Source organism: Triticum dicoccoides, chromosome 3A (genome assembly GCF_002162155.2).
Source record: "Triticum dicoccoides isolate Atlit2015 ecotype Zavitan chromosome 3A, WEW_v2.0, whole genome shotgun sequence".
In the NCBI taxonomy this organism is placed as follows: domain Eukaryota; kingdom Viridiplantae; phylum Streptophyta; class Magnoliopsida; order Poales; family Poaceae; genus Triticum; species Triticum dicoccoides.
The window spans coordinates 544,458,979-544,472,155 of NC_041384.1; the positions used below are offsets into that span (position 1 = coordinate 544,458,979).

The 13,177-nt window shown below is 42.3% G+C and overlaps 1 pseudogene; it reads right to left on the bottom strand.

Annotated features, from left to right (window-relative positions):
* Positions 1 to 529: 529 nt before the first annotated feature.
* LOC119272542 lies at positions 530 to 1,465 on the bottom strand (annotated as a pseudogene).
* Between the last annotated feature and the right edge of the window lie 11,712 nt (positions 1,466 to 13,177).

Genomic DNA, 13,177 nt, shown 5'->3' on the forward strand with positions numbered 1-13,177 from the left:
GGAGAAGAAGCCGTAGAAAGTAAATAAAAATACGATGAAATTGCACCTGATTCTTAAGTATACGTAACTCTGCATATGTGGCGTAACTCTGCATATGAGGCATGATCCCTCTACCTTTGCAAGCATAGCAAGAAGAGTAATTAAGTGCTAATTAAAGCTTCATACTATAGCTTGAGCACAATAGTAATAAAATCCAGTATAAGCTAGCTTTGTTGGCATATATATGTGCACTTGCAGAACTATGTAATCCATATAAAAAATACAACATGCAATGGGAGGGACTTGCGTTGTTATCAGATGCATTGGCACTGTGCATATCCATACATTGCTATATGTACGATGAAATTAAAAAATTGTGAAGAGAAATAAATAGAATATGTGTATGTAGAAATATTACTGTTTGGGAGCTGCCTCGAGTGTTAGCCAGCGTGCAGCCGTTCCCGAACAGGTTGCAGTCGCCGCCGTGCTTTGGCTCCGCAGCAGTGCATGCTCGAGCTGTTAGGCAACTGTTGGAATGCTGGTTTTCGCATCACGGCTCGATGCAGCCGCTCGCTGCGTTGCTGGCTGCCGCTGGTGTGCCGGTGCCGAGCCTCAATGCCATTGCCATCTGATGCGCATCGCCGGCTCTCACTCGCATGCCTCCGCCTCCCGTGCGCTGTCGCGAGCATCACACGTCTGCCTGCAGGAGTCGCTGCACCGCTCCTGGCCGTCACCACCATGCATCAACGGCAACCGCGTTCCCAAACAGCCCACGCGCCTTGGCCTACCTGGCCGCGAGCATCGCGTTCTTGGCACCACTGCAATGGGCCAAGGCCGCGTTGCACGCACCATCGTGCCGCCGTGCCACCACGAGCCGTTTTGCCGCCCAAGTGCCCAGGCCACGCCGTCCAGCAAGAACTTGGGCGGGAAACCATGGCCGTCGGGGGTAACGCGCGAGGGCCGGCGTGGCCGAGCGCCCGACGGCTTGGTGAGCCCCAGCCATCTTGCCACCACGGAGTTGATCCCGTCACAGCCGACCAGCACCTTTGCCCGGAGAGTCGAGCCGTCAGCGAAGTGGAGCATCTTGGCGCCGTCGCCGTCGCCGTCGTCGATGGACACGATCCTGGAGGAGTAGCGGATGGTGCCCGTCGGCAACTCCGCCGCCAGGACCTACAGCAGCATGTCCCGCCTGACGCAGCGGAACTCGTCCCTGAAGTCCACTTCCTTCGCTATCTCACCCGTGGACGCTGACATGACGCGCAGCCCTTGGATGTGCAGGTGGAGCTTCCTGATCTGGTTCGGCGTCGAGCGCGCGGAAGGCGTTGGGCCAGGTGGCGAAGGCGAACCCCGAGGCCCGGAGCGCCGGGGACGACTCCAGCACCACACTCCTCACCCCTTTCCCGTGCAGCCTGAGCGCGGCGGCGAGCCCGGTGAGCCCGGCTCCCACGATCACGATGTCCTCGCCGGACTCCCCTTGCCGCTGCATGCTTGCTGCCGCTGCTGATAGCAACGAGGTCGAGGCCACGTAATCGGTGGACTTTCGGAAGAGAGCGCCTGTTGACACGAATCAACCAACCAATCTAGCTAGAGCTAATTAGTACCACCTCGTTTATATTACGATTTTGTCTATACAAATCGTAAAAACGTATTGGCGAAAGCGTATTGTGACGGTGAACCCACAGAGTCAATCCGTGCTTTATTATTAAAATTAGGGATAAACTAGCAAAAGAGCCCGTGCGCTGCAACGGGGTAACAAAAATTATATTTCACCAGTTATCACAATTGCTCCGTCCCCTCATTGTCATCGACCTATTCATCCTTTCGCCCTTTTGCAAGTTTTATTATGTACACGAGCTTGTGGTTTTCATCATCATACTAAGCAAATGCCAGTTAGAAATGAGAGGTGGAGGTTAAAGGCTACTTTAAGTGCCATCTTATTGACTGGAGCCTCGATCTGTTTTACTCAGAGTGCCTTACTCGAATGAATGCAACGTAAAAAAATAGTCCGTTGAAAGAATTTTTCAGGTATGCATGTATATATATATATATTTAAAATTTATACACATTTTTTCTCAGGAATTTTTCATATATAACATGTTATATTTTGAGTTAGTGTCTGATAGTTAAATATTTTGAAGAGTATTTTAATCTGTTAGAATGCAATGCCTTCAACGTGGTTGATCCCATGATGATGATCTCGACTACTCCGCTCGCAGTTGACATTGAACCACGCCATCATAAGTGAATGTCTAATACTCCCTCTGGTCCTTTTTACTCTGTATATTAGAATTCTCTGAAGTCAAACTTTACAAAGTTTGACCATATTTATATGGAAAAATATCAACATCTGTTGTGCTAAAGTTATATAATATGAAACTTTAAGTCATGACACATTTATTGATATTGATTTCAGATTGTGAATGTTGGTACTTTTTTCTGTAAAGTTGGTCAAATTTTACGAGGCTTGACTTCAGGCAAATCTTATATGCGAACTAAAAAGGACTGGAAGGAGTACTTTTAAAACTAATCTCCTCAAGTTGGACGTGAGAGTCGCCCTTCCCGTTCTACGGCTTACACCTAGTCCATACGCTCGTTCCTCATATACCCACTCATTTTTAAATTGTACATATTGTTTTTCAAAATGCATCAGCCTTCCATTTGAAACACAAAAAGACTTTTTAAATCACATGGACCTTTTTAAAGAGCATAAATATTTTTTAAATTACGGATATTTGTATGTATGTGAACACCTTTTAGAATTACATGAACATTTTTTGAGAAAGGGTGAACATTTTTCAATTTATATGAACATTATTTTAATACGTGAAAACTTTTCTTAAAACCACACTAACAATTTTAAATGCATGAACGATTTTTAAAAATTATATAACATTTTCAATAGGCATATAAACACATTTTAAATGTGTCACTCATATTAATTGGATTTCGAGTGTGATCAGGTTACACGCAGGTGCCCAAGTTTATTCTCAAAGATTTACTCATCTTTCCGGCAGCGTCGCATTTTGATCGCACATGCATGTCCATGCCCGGCACCCCATGCTTCTTTCCGAGGCTTAGTTAATTTCCTCGTTTCTCTTAAGCGAACCCCCTGTTTATTTATTGATGCCATGGCTTGTTGATTGTGGTAACTCACGTGTATATAAATAGGTGTGATTTGATATCAAAAAGCAATGTGGGACTATGACTTACAATACTGGCCTTATACTTTTTTGCACAAAGACAAATAGCTCAGTTGGTGGCATTCTTAAAAGTTGTTACATCAGCACATCAGGACCAGTTGGCCCATAACACACTGGCGAGGCCCAGCTTGGCGACAGACGTACGAAAATTACCCGGGACCAATCGACGACGTACATACAGAGAAGCGCTAGCTAGCTGTTGACGTATACGAAACCTATTTTTATTTTAAGCTAACCACTACCCCCACAGGACCAGCTGGCCCATATAACTTTATTTAAAAAATAGGCCCATATCACGTGGATTTAGGCCCAGCTGGGCGACGCAGCAGGGATAACGATTCAAACACCAGAGCTAGTTGGGGATGCAGTAAGATTAATACCACCTTGTCAGATAGAAAAAGATAGATGAGACGGACGGACAAAAAAACTGAAAGCATAAATTCACGTGAAGAAACGTATTGTGACAGTGAATTTACGGAGTCAATCCATGCTTTATTATTAGGGATATATATATATATATATATTAGAGAGAGATTAGGAAGAGACTTATTGTATAGAGCAGAAATGATGGGATAAGTTAGTCACAAGTGCTCTTATAATAACATATCCTACGTATCTTGAAAACTGGTAATGTGATTAGAAAAAAATGGTAGTACACGACCATCATCAGTGGAGGTACAACATATCTTTTTGTGGTGCATAATTTATTGCAATGCGAACTTGATTTTTTTAAAGGGTCAAATCTGGTCTTTTTTTAAAATTGGTTATTTAGCAATATTACCAAATATACAACCCTTCCTCGCGCTCCCTCCCCTATCATTTTTCATATTATATTAGCTAGATAGGAAGGATTTGTTTTTCCCGTTGCAACGCACGAGCATTTGTGCTAGTGCATATAAAACATCCAAGGTTGATAATATAATGGCATGGAACATTCAAAAATTATAGATACGTTGGAGACGTATCAAGCATCCCCAAGCTTAATTCCTGCTAGTCCTCGAGTAGGTAAATGATAAAAACAGAATTTTTGATGTGGAATGCTACCTAACATATTTATCCATGTAATTCTATTTATTGTCGCAAGAATATTCAGATCCATAAGATTGAAGACAAAATTTTAATATTGACATAAAAGTAATATTACTTCAAGCATACTAACTAAGCAATTATGTCTTCTCAAAATAATATGGCCAAAGAAAGGTTATCCCTACAGAATCATATAGTTTGGCTATGCTTCATTTTCGTCATACAAAAATGCTCTCATCATGCACAACCCCGATGGCAAGCCAAGCAATTGTTTCGTACTTTAGTAATCTCAAACTTTTTTTAACTTTCACGCAATAAATGAGTGTGAGCCATGAACATAGCACTATGGGTGGAATAGAATATAATGATGGGGGTTGTGTGGAGAAGACAAAAATGAGAAAGTCTCATATTGACGCGGCTAATCAACGGGCTATGGAGATTCCCATCAATTGATGTCAATGCAAGGAGTAGGAATTGCCATGCAACAGATGCACTAGAGTTATAAATGTATGAAAGCTCAACAAAAAGAAACTAAGTGGGTGTGCATCCAACTTGCTTGCTCACGAAGACCTAGGGCATTTGAGGAAGCTCATTGTTGGAGTATATAAGCCAAGTTCTACAATGAAAAAATCCCACTAGTATATGAAAGTGACAAAACAAGGGACTCTCTATCATAAAGATCATGGTGCTACTTTGAAGCACAAGTGTGGAAAAAGGATAGTAGCATTGTCCCCTTTTATTTATTTTTTATTTGGCCTTTCCCTTTTTTTATTTGGACTTTCTTTTTTCTTTCTTTTTTGGGACAATGCTCTATTAATGATGATCATCACACTTCTATTTATTTACAACTCAAAGATTACAACTCAATACTAGAACAAAATATGACACTATATGAATGCCTCCGGCGGTGTACCTGGATGGGCAATGAATCAAGAGTGACATGTATGATAAATTATGCATGGTGGCCTTGCCACAAATATGATGTCAACTACATGATCATGCAAGGCAATATGAGAATGATGATGTGTGTCATGATGAACGGAACGCTGGAAAGTTGCATGGCAATATATCTTGGAATGGCTATGGAAATGCCATAATAGGTAGGTATGGTGGCTGTTTTGAGGAAGATATAAGGAGGTTTATATGTGATAGAGCGTATCATATCACGGGGTTTGGATGCACCGGTGAAGTTTGCACTAACTCTCGAGGTGAGAAAAGGGCAATGCATGATACCGAGGAGGCTAGCAATGATGGAAGAGTGAGAGTGCGTATAATCCATGGACTCAACATTAGTCATAAAGAACTCAAAACTTATTGGAAAAATCTACAAGTCATCAAAAATCAAGCATTACGCGCATGCTCCTAGGGGGATAGATTGGTAGGAAAAGACCATCGCTCGTCCCCGACCGCCACTCATAAGGAAGACAATCAAAGAACACCTCATGTTTCAAATTTGTTACATAATGGTTACCATACGTGCATGCTACGGGACTTGCAAACCTCAACACAAGTATTTCTCAAATTCACAACTACTTAACTAGCATGACTCTGATATCACCATCTTCATATCTCAAAACAATCATCAAGTATCAAACTTCTCATAGTATTCAATGCACTCTATATGAAAGTTTTTATTATACCCATCTTGGATGCCCGTCATATTAGGACTAGTTTCATAACCAAAGTAAACTACCATGCTGTTCTAAAGACTCTCAAAATAATATAAGTGAAGCACGAGAGTTCATCTATTTCTCCAAAATAAAACTACCGTTGTGCTCTAAAAAGATATAAGTGAAGCACTAGAGCAAATGACAAACTACTCTGAAAGATATAAGTGAAGATCAATGAGTAGTCGAATAATTATGTAACTATGTGAAGACTCTCTAACATTTAAGACTTTCAGATCTTAGGATAATATCAAACAGCAAGCAAAACTAAATAAAATAAAATAATGCTCCAAGCAAAACACATATCATGTGGTGAATAAAAATATAGCTTCAAGTAAAGTTACCGATGAACGAAGACAAAAGAGGGGATGCCATCCGGGGCATCCCCAAGCTTAGGCTCTTGGTTGTACTTGAATATTACCTTGGGGTGCTTTGGGCATCCCCAAGCTTAGTCTCTTGCCACTCCTTATTCTGTACTCCATCGAATTTTTACCCAAAACTTGAAAACTTCACAACACAAAACTCAACAGAAAATCTCATGAGCTCCGTTAGTATAAGAAAATAAATCACCACTTAGGTACTATTGTGAACTCATTCTAAATTCATGTTGGTGTAATATCTACTGTATTCCAACTTCTCTATGGTTCATACCCTTCGATACTACTCATACATCAATCAAAATATGCAAAGAACACAAAGAAAACAGAATCTGTCAAAAACAAAACAGTCTATAGCAATCTGAAGGTTTCGAATACTTCTGTCACTCCAAAAATTCTGAAATAAATTGGTGGACCTGAGGAATTTGTCTATTAATCATCTTCAAAAAGAATCAACCTAACCGCACTCCAGTAAAAAATGGCAGCTAATCTTGTGAGCGCAAAATTTTCTGTTTTTTACAGCAAGATCGCAAAGACTTCACCAAAGTCTTCCCAAAGGTTCTACTTGGCACAAACACTAATTAAAACATAAAACCACATCTAAACAGAGGCTAGATGAATTATTTATTAGTGAACAGTAACAAAAAGCAAGGAACAAAAATAAAAATTGGGTTGCCTCCCAACAAGCGCTAACGTTTAACGCCCCTAGCTAGGCATGATGATTTCAATGATGCTCACATAAAAGATAATAATTGAAACATAAAGAGAGCATCATGAAGATTATGACTAGCACATTTAAGTCTAACCCACTTCCTATGCATAGGGATTTTTTAGCAAACAATTTATGGGAACAATAATCAACTTGCATAGGTAGGTAAAGCAAGCAAAACTTCAAAACTTTAAGCACATAGAGAGGAAACTTGATATTATTGCATTTACTACAAGCATATATTCCTTCCTCATAATAATTTTCAGTAGCATAATGAATGAATTCAACAATATAACCATCACATAAAACATTCTTTTCATGATTCATAAGCATAGAAAATTTACTACTCTCCACATAAGCAAAATTCTTCTCATTCATAATGGTGGGAGCAAATTCAACAAAATAGCTATCATGTGAGGCATAATCCAATTGAAAACTAAAATCATGATGACAAGTTTCATGGTTATCATTATTCTTAATAGCATACAAGTAATCACAATAATCATCATAGATAGCAACTTTGGTCTCATAATCAATTGGAACCTCTTCCAAAATAGTGGAATCATTACTAAAAAGAGTCATGACCTCTCCAAATCCACTTTTATAATTATCACAATAAGATTCAACATCCTCCAAAATAGTGGGATCATCACTTCCTAAAGTTGACACTCTTGCAAACCCACTTTCATCAATATAATCATCATAAATAGGAGGCATGCTATCATCATAATAAATTTGCTCATCAAAACTTGGGTGACAAAAAATATCATCTTCATCAAACATAGCTTCCCCAAGCTTATGGCTTTGCATATCATTAGCATCATGGATATTCAAGGAGTTCATACTAACGACATTACAATCATGCTCATCATACAAAGATTTAGTGCCAAACATTCTAATGCATTCTTCTTCTAACACTTTGGCACAATTATCGGAATCCTTATTTTCATGAAAGATATTAAAAAGATGAAGCATATGAGGCACCCTCAATTCCATTTTTTGTAGTTTTTTTATAGACTAAACTACTGATAAAACAAGAAACTAAAAGATTTGATTGCAAGATCTAAAGATATACCTTCAAGCGCTAACCTCCCCAGCAACGGTACCAGAAAAGAGCTTGATGTCTACTACACAACCTTCTTCTTGTAGACGTTGTTGGGCCTCCAAGTACAGAGGTTTGTAGGACAGTAGAAAATTTCCCTCAAGTGGATGACCTAAGGTTTATCAATTCGTGGGAGGCGTAGGATGAAGATGGTCTCTCTCAAACAACCCCGCAACCAAATAACAAAGAGTCTCTTGTGTCCCCAACACACCCAATACAATGGTAAATTGTATAGGTGCACTAGTTCGACGAAGAGATGGTGATACAAGTGCAATAATGGATGGTAGATATAGGTTTTTGTAATCTGAAAATATAAAAAGAGCAAGGTAACTAATGATAAAAGTGAGCATAAACGGTATTGCAATGCTAGGAAATAAGGCCTAGGGTTCATACTTTCACTAGTGCAAGTTCTCTCAACAATAATAACATAATTGGATCATATAACTATCCCTCAATATGCAACAAAGAGTCACTCCAAAGTCACTAATAGTGGAGAACAAATGAAGAGATTATTGTAGCGTACGAAGCCACCTCAAAGTTATTCTTTCTCATCGATCTATTCAAGAGTCCTTAGTAAAATAACATGAAGCTATTCTTTCCGTTCAATCTATCCTAGAGTTCGTACTAGAATAACACCTTAAGACACAAATCAACCAAAACCCTAATGTCACCTAGATACTCCAATGTCACCTCAAGTATCCATGGGTATGATTATACGATATGCATCACACAATCTCAGATTCAACTATTCAACCAATTCAAAGAACTTCAAAGAGTGCCCCAAAGTTTCTAATGGAGAGTCAAGACGAAAATGTGTGCCAACCCCTATGCATAAGTTCACGAGGTCACGGAACTTGCAAGTTGATCACCAAAACATACGTCAAGTGAATCACGTGATATCCCAGTATCACCACACATAAGCACATGCAATACATACATCAAGTGTTCTCAAATCCTTAATGACTCAATCTAATAAGATAACTTCAAAGGGAAAACTCAATCCATTACAAGAGAGTAGAGGGGGAGAAACATCATAAGATCCAACTATAATAGCAAAGCTTGCGATACATCAAGATCGTGTGAATTAAGAACATGAGAGAGAGAGAGAGTTCAAACACATAGCTATTGGTACATACCCTCAGCCCCGAGGGAGAACTACTCCCTCCTTGTCATGGAGAGCGCCGAGATGATGAAGATGGCCGCCGGAGAGGGATTCCCCCCTACGGCAAGGTGTCGGAACGGGTCTAGATTTGTTTTTGGTGGCTACGGAGGCTTGCGGCGGCGGAACTCCTGATCTAGGTTTCTTTCTGGAAGTTTTAGTATATATAAGAGGTTTTGACGTCGAGAACAAGTCAGGGGGGTATCCGGGCTGTCCACGAGGTATGGAGGCGCGCCCCCCACCCTCGTGGGCAGCCCGGGTCTCTTCTGGCCCAACTCTTTTACTCCATGGCCTTCTTCTGGTCCAAAAATAAGTTTCGTGAAGTTTCAAGTCAATTGGACTCCGTTTGATTTTACTTTTCTGTAAAACTCAAAAACAAGGAAAAAAACAGAAACTGGCACTGGGCTCTAGGTTAATAGGTTAGTCCCAAAAATCATATAAAATAGCATATAAATGCATATAAAACATCCAAGGTTGATAATATAATAGCATGGAACAATCAAAAATTATGGATACGTTGGAGACGTATCAGGGCTCACATAGCAATTTTGTCTCATGCAAGAGCCTGGCTATATGCGTGCTCCAAGGCTCCGCACCAAGCCCGACCCCCACACAAAGACTGCCACGCGAGCATTCACAACTGCCACGTTCGGGTTGCGCTTGGCTATTCGCCACTTCGAGAAGACGAACAATGATGTTACTACTACTACTACTTCTACAATATCGAATCCACTGCTGCATGTCCATCCACCGCATGCGGGAGGGGTAGCTTGTTGTAGTATAAGCAAAAGCCTGTCCGTGTCTATGAGCCACCGCGCGCATGCGCGAGGGAGAAGGCGTGTAGTAGTAAAATTAAGCTTCTCCTTGTTGTACGAGTTGACGCGACACATAATAGAACTGGCCCCACATGCTTGCCTCTAAACTTGGCTAAAAGACCCGCAATGTACAATATATTTGCTGCAACCTCTAACATTTACCCCACCACAAATTAAAATATATATTCATGTCTTGACCAGATGAGCGTGCAAACTACAATCACCAGGATGACAGGTAGGGCCGTAAGATTATTTTAATCAAAAAATGCTTCAAGACGACCTCATAGCATGGAGCTGACCCCGACGATTTTAAGCTTAGAGGCACGGTACACACTATCCTAGACTACTCATGAAACTGCCACACAAGCATCCGGGCTGTGCTTGGCTCTTCAGCTCTTCAGGAAGTCAAACAATGATGGAGTACTACTGCAGTATGCTTCTGGCCATCTGACACTGAATGAACTGATGCATGTCCACCGTGTGCGGGAGGGAGAGAGTGTAGCAAAAGCTTCTCCTAGTCCTACTAGCCACCATGCTCATGGGCGAGGGAGGGACGCTGCTTCATTGACTTACTTCTCCTGCCTTTGCGTCTATGACAGGTGGGCACAACAGGTGGGTGGCCCACCTGTCATACAACCAAAGGCAGGTGCAGTTAAGGCATCAGAGCTCAGTCCGCGAGGGAGAGGGTGTTGTAATCAAACTTCTCATTGTTGTACGAGTTGACATGACACATCAAAGCACTACACTCGATATATTTCAATAATTTGCATTTACCGATGCATTAATTACAATGCATGCATGCATGTCGTGACTTTCCTTTTGATACTTGCATGTGTTCACTTAATTACAACGATGGAGCTCTCTATGGTCTCGATGGACCTCACCTTGCTCCACTGCCCCTTGTGCCTCTGCCTCTTGAAGCCTCCAGTGTATGAGGTTCGAATACACCTCGTCCGTTTGGCTGATCAAGCAAGGTGCAGGTTTTTTTATTGATGTGTTGTTCGATTGATTTGTGCAGTGCAAGGGAGGGCACCTGGCTTGCGCGGACTGCCGCGTCGAGCGCCCCGGGAACCAGCAGCAGTGCGAGCGCGGTAGTGGCTTCAATGTGCTGAACATGGCGGTGGACGCCGTCCTCTCCCCGGTGAGGGTGGAGTGTCGCACGAAGGTTGTGGGCTCTACGTCACTTACCACAAGCTCGCCGATCACCAGAGCGTGTGTCCGCTCGCGCCCTGCAAATGCCCCGTACCCATCTGCGGATACGAAGGCCCTCCGCCGCTGCTCTCCCACCATATCAGCACCGTGCATCCCATGCCCGTGCACATGATCCAGTACAACAAGGTGCTCCAGCTGCAAGTGCCACTGTCGGAGCCACGACTCTTGTTGTTAGCGGAGGAGGACGACCGCGCATTTTTCTTGGTCGGCGGCGTGCTCGACATCGGCGCGCCTATCGCCGTGTCGGTCGTCTCCATCAGAGCGGGGGCGTCCCCACTGCCGCACTATGTGGCCAAGCTGTAGGCGAACGACCCGTCAGGGGAGCCCAAAGGCAGAACCGACACCGTCAAGGTGGAAATGGAGGTGACAAGTAGCAAGGATCCCGGCGACGTCGCCATGTAGGAGCTGACCTTCTTCACAGTTCCACCCAAGCTACTGGCCGGGGCTGGGTTGTCGAGGACGGTGTCCCTCCACATTCAGATTGACAAGCTCACCTCCTAAATGATTCTACAGTGCCTTCTGTTTATCTTAGTAATATGCTAATATAGTGGTTAGCTCAGTCTACTTTAGCTGAAGAGATGGTGGGTTTTGGTGGCAATGCAGCAATTACTTCGACATCAGATCAGCAGTTAAAGTAATTTCCAACAGTCGAACGGATATTTTGTGTCTGTTGGATATAATGATCCTTTGGTTAAGAAGTATAACAACTTATATGCTTGTTTGTTCAGGAAGTGTTGCATACTTGTGCGAGTTGACGCGACACATCAAAGTAGTACTACTACTAGTAGTATTCCCTCCGATCCTATTTTCTCTGCGCATAAGTCGAGGCGCATATACCAAGGAGGGCCTGGTTGTGTCTATACTTGGACAACTCACCCGACTACGCACCAGGCAGACGAAGCTCGTGTCGTGTTGGTGCCGTGTGCGGCCTGCACATTAACCAAAACCTCGCGCTCTAGCTTAGCCTCCGCGTTTTAAAATTCTCAATCTCAAGGCCAAGGAGCAATGTGAAACCTATGGTAGAGCCAATCGGGTGGTTGAGAACACTACAATTCGTAGCTACAAATGCGTGTGTGAGAGAGGACGAGTGCGTGCGTGCACCTCTTCTCTTCCTGTATAACGTACTAAACTCAGAGTACAAGTGTATGTGGGTGGCATCGACCTAGGGAGCTAGAGATGGCGCGTGCGAGAAGTCCCGAGAGATACATCTAATGCGTTTGAAAAAGACTAGTCTATAGCTCGCCACGAGGCTATTCCTGTCGAACGCCCCAATAACTATAAGATATGTATCTGACGATGCCAGTTATTGCACGTACACAGCAGTAGAAAAAGAACTACCATGGCATATGCTACACCATGGCCGAGAACACGTGCCCACGTTACGCCATCCGGGAATAATGCCGCACTTCGGAACTAGAACCGTCAATAAATTTTGAGCTTGCGTCTCGTCACATTCCAATTACTACTCCCTCCTTTCTGGTTTATAGGGATTATCTCAAAATTTTAGATTTCCCGTTTTATAAGTCTCAATTTGATTGTTTCCCATCACATGTTCAGATTTCAAGGTGCATTAAATCATTGCATGCAAGGATTAAGAGAAAGTTGACCAATGCATGTACTTTATTCATGCATGCATTGCAATTAATGCATTGGAAACACAATTTTGTGAAGAAAATGGGCACATAAATTGAGTGCTTTTGCAAACTACAAAAATTACTCCACCACTCATCATCTACCTTGGTTGGTTGGATTTTTGAATTGAGCCCTATAAACCGGAAAGGAGGTAGTACTACCATGCTATATTTAATTGCAAACCTATGCACACCGATCACAACCTAAACGGTTTCCCACTTAGGAGCGTATTAGTACTCGGTTATAAATACTACTATGACAAGATGACTACACATTCCTCCTCAACTCCTCATCCACAA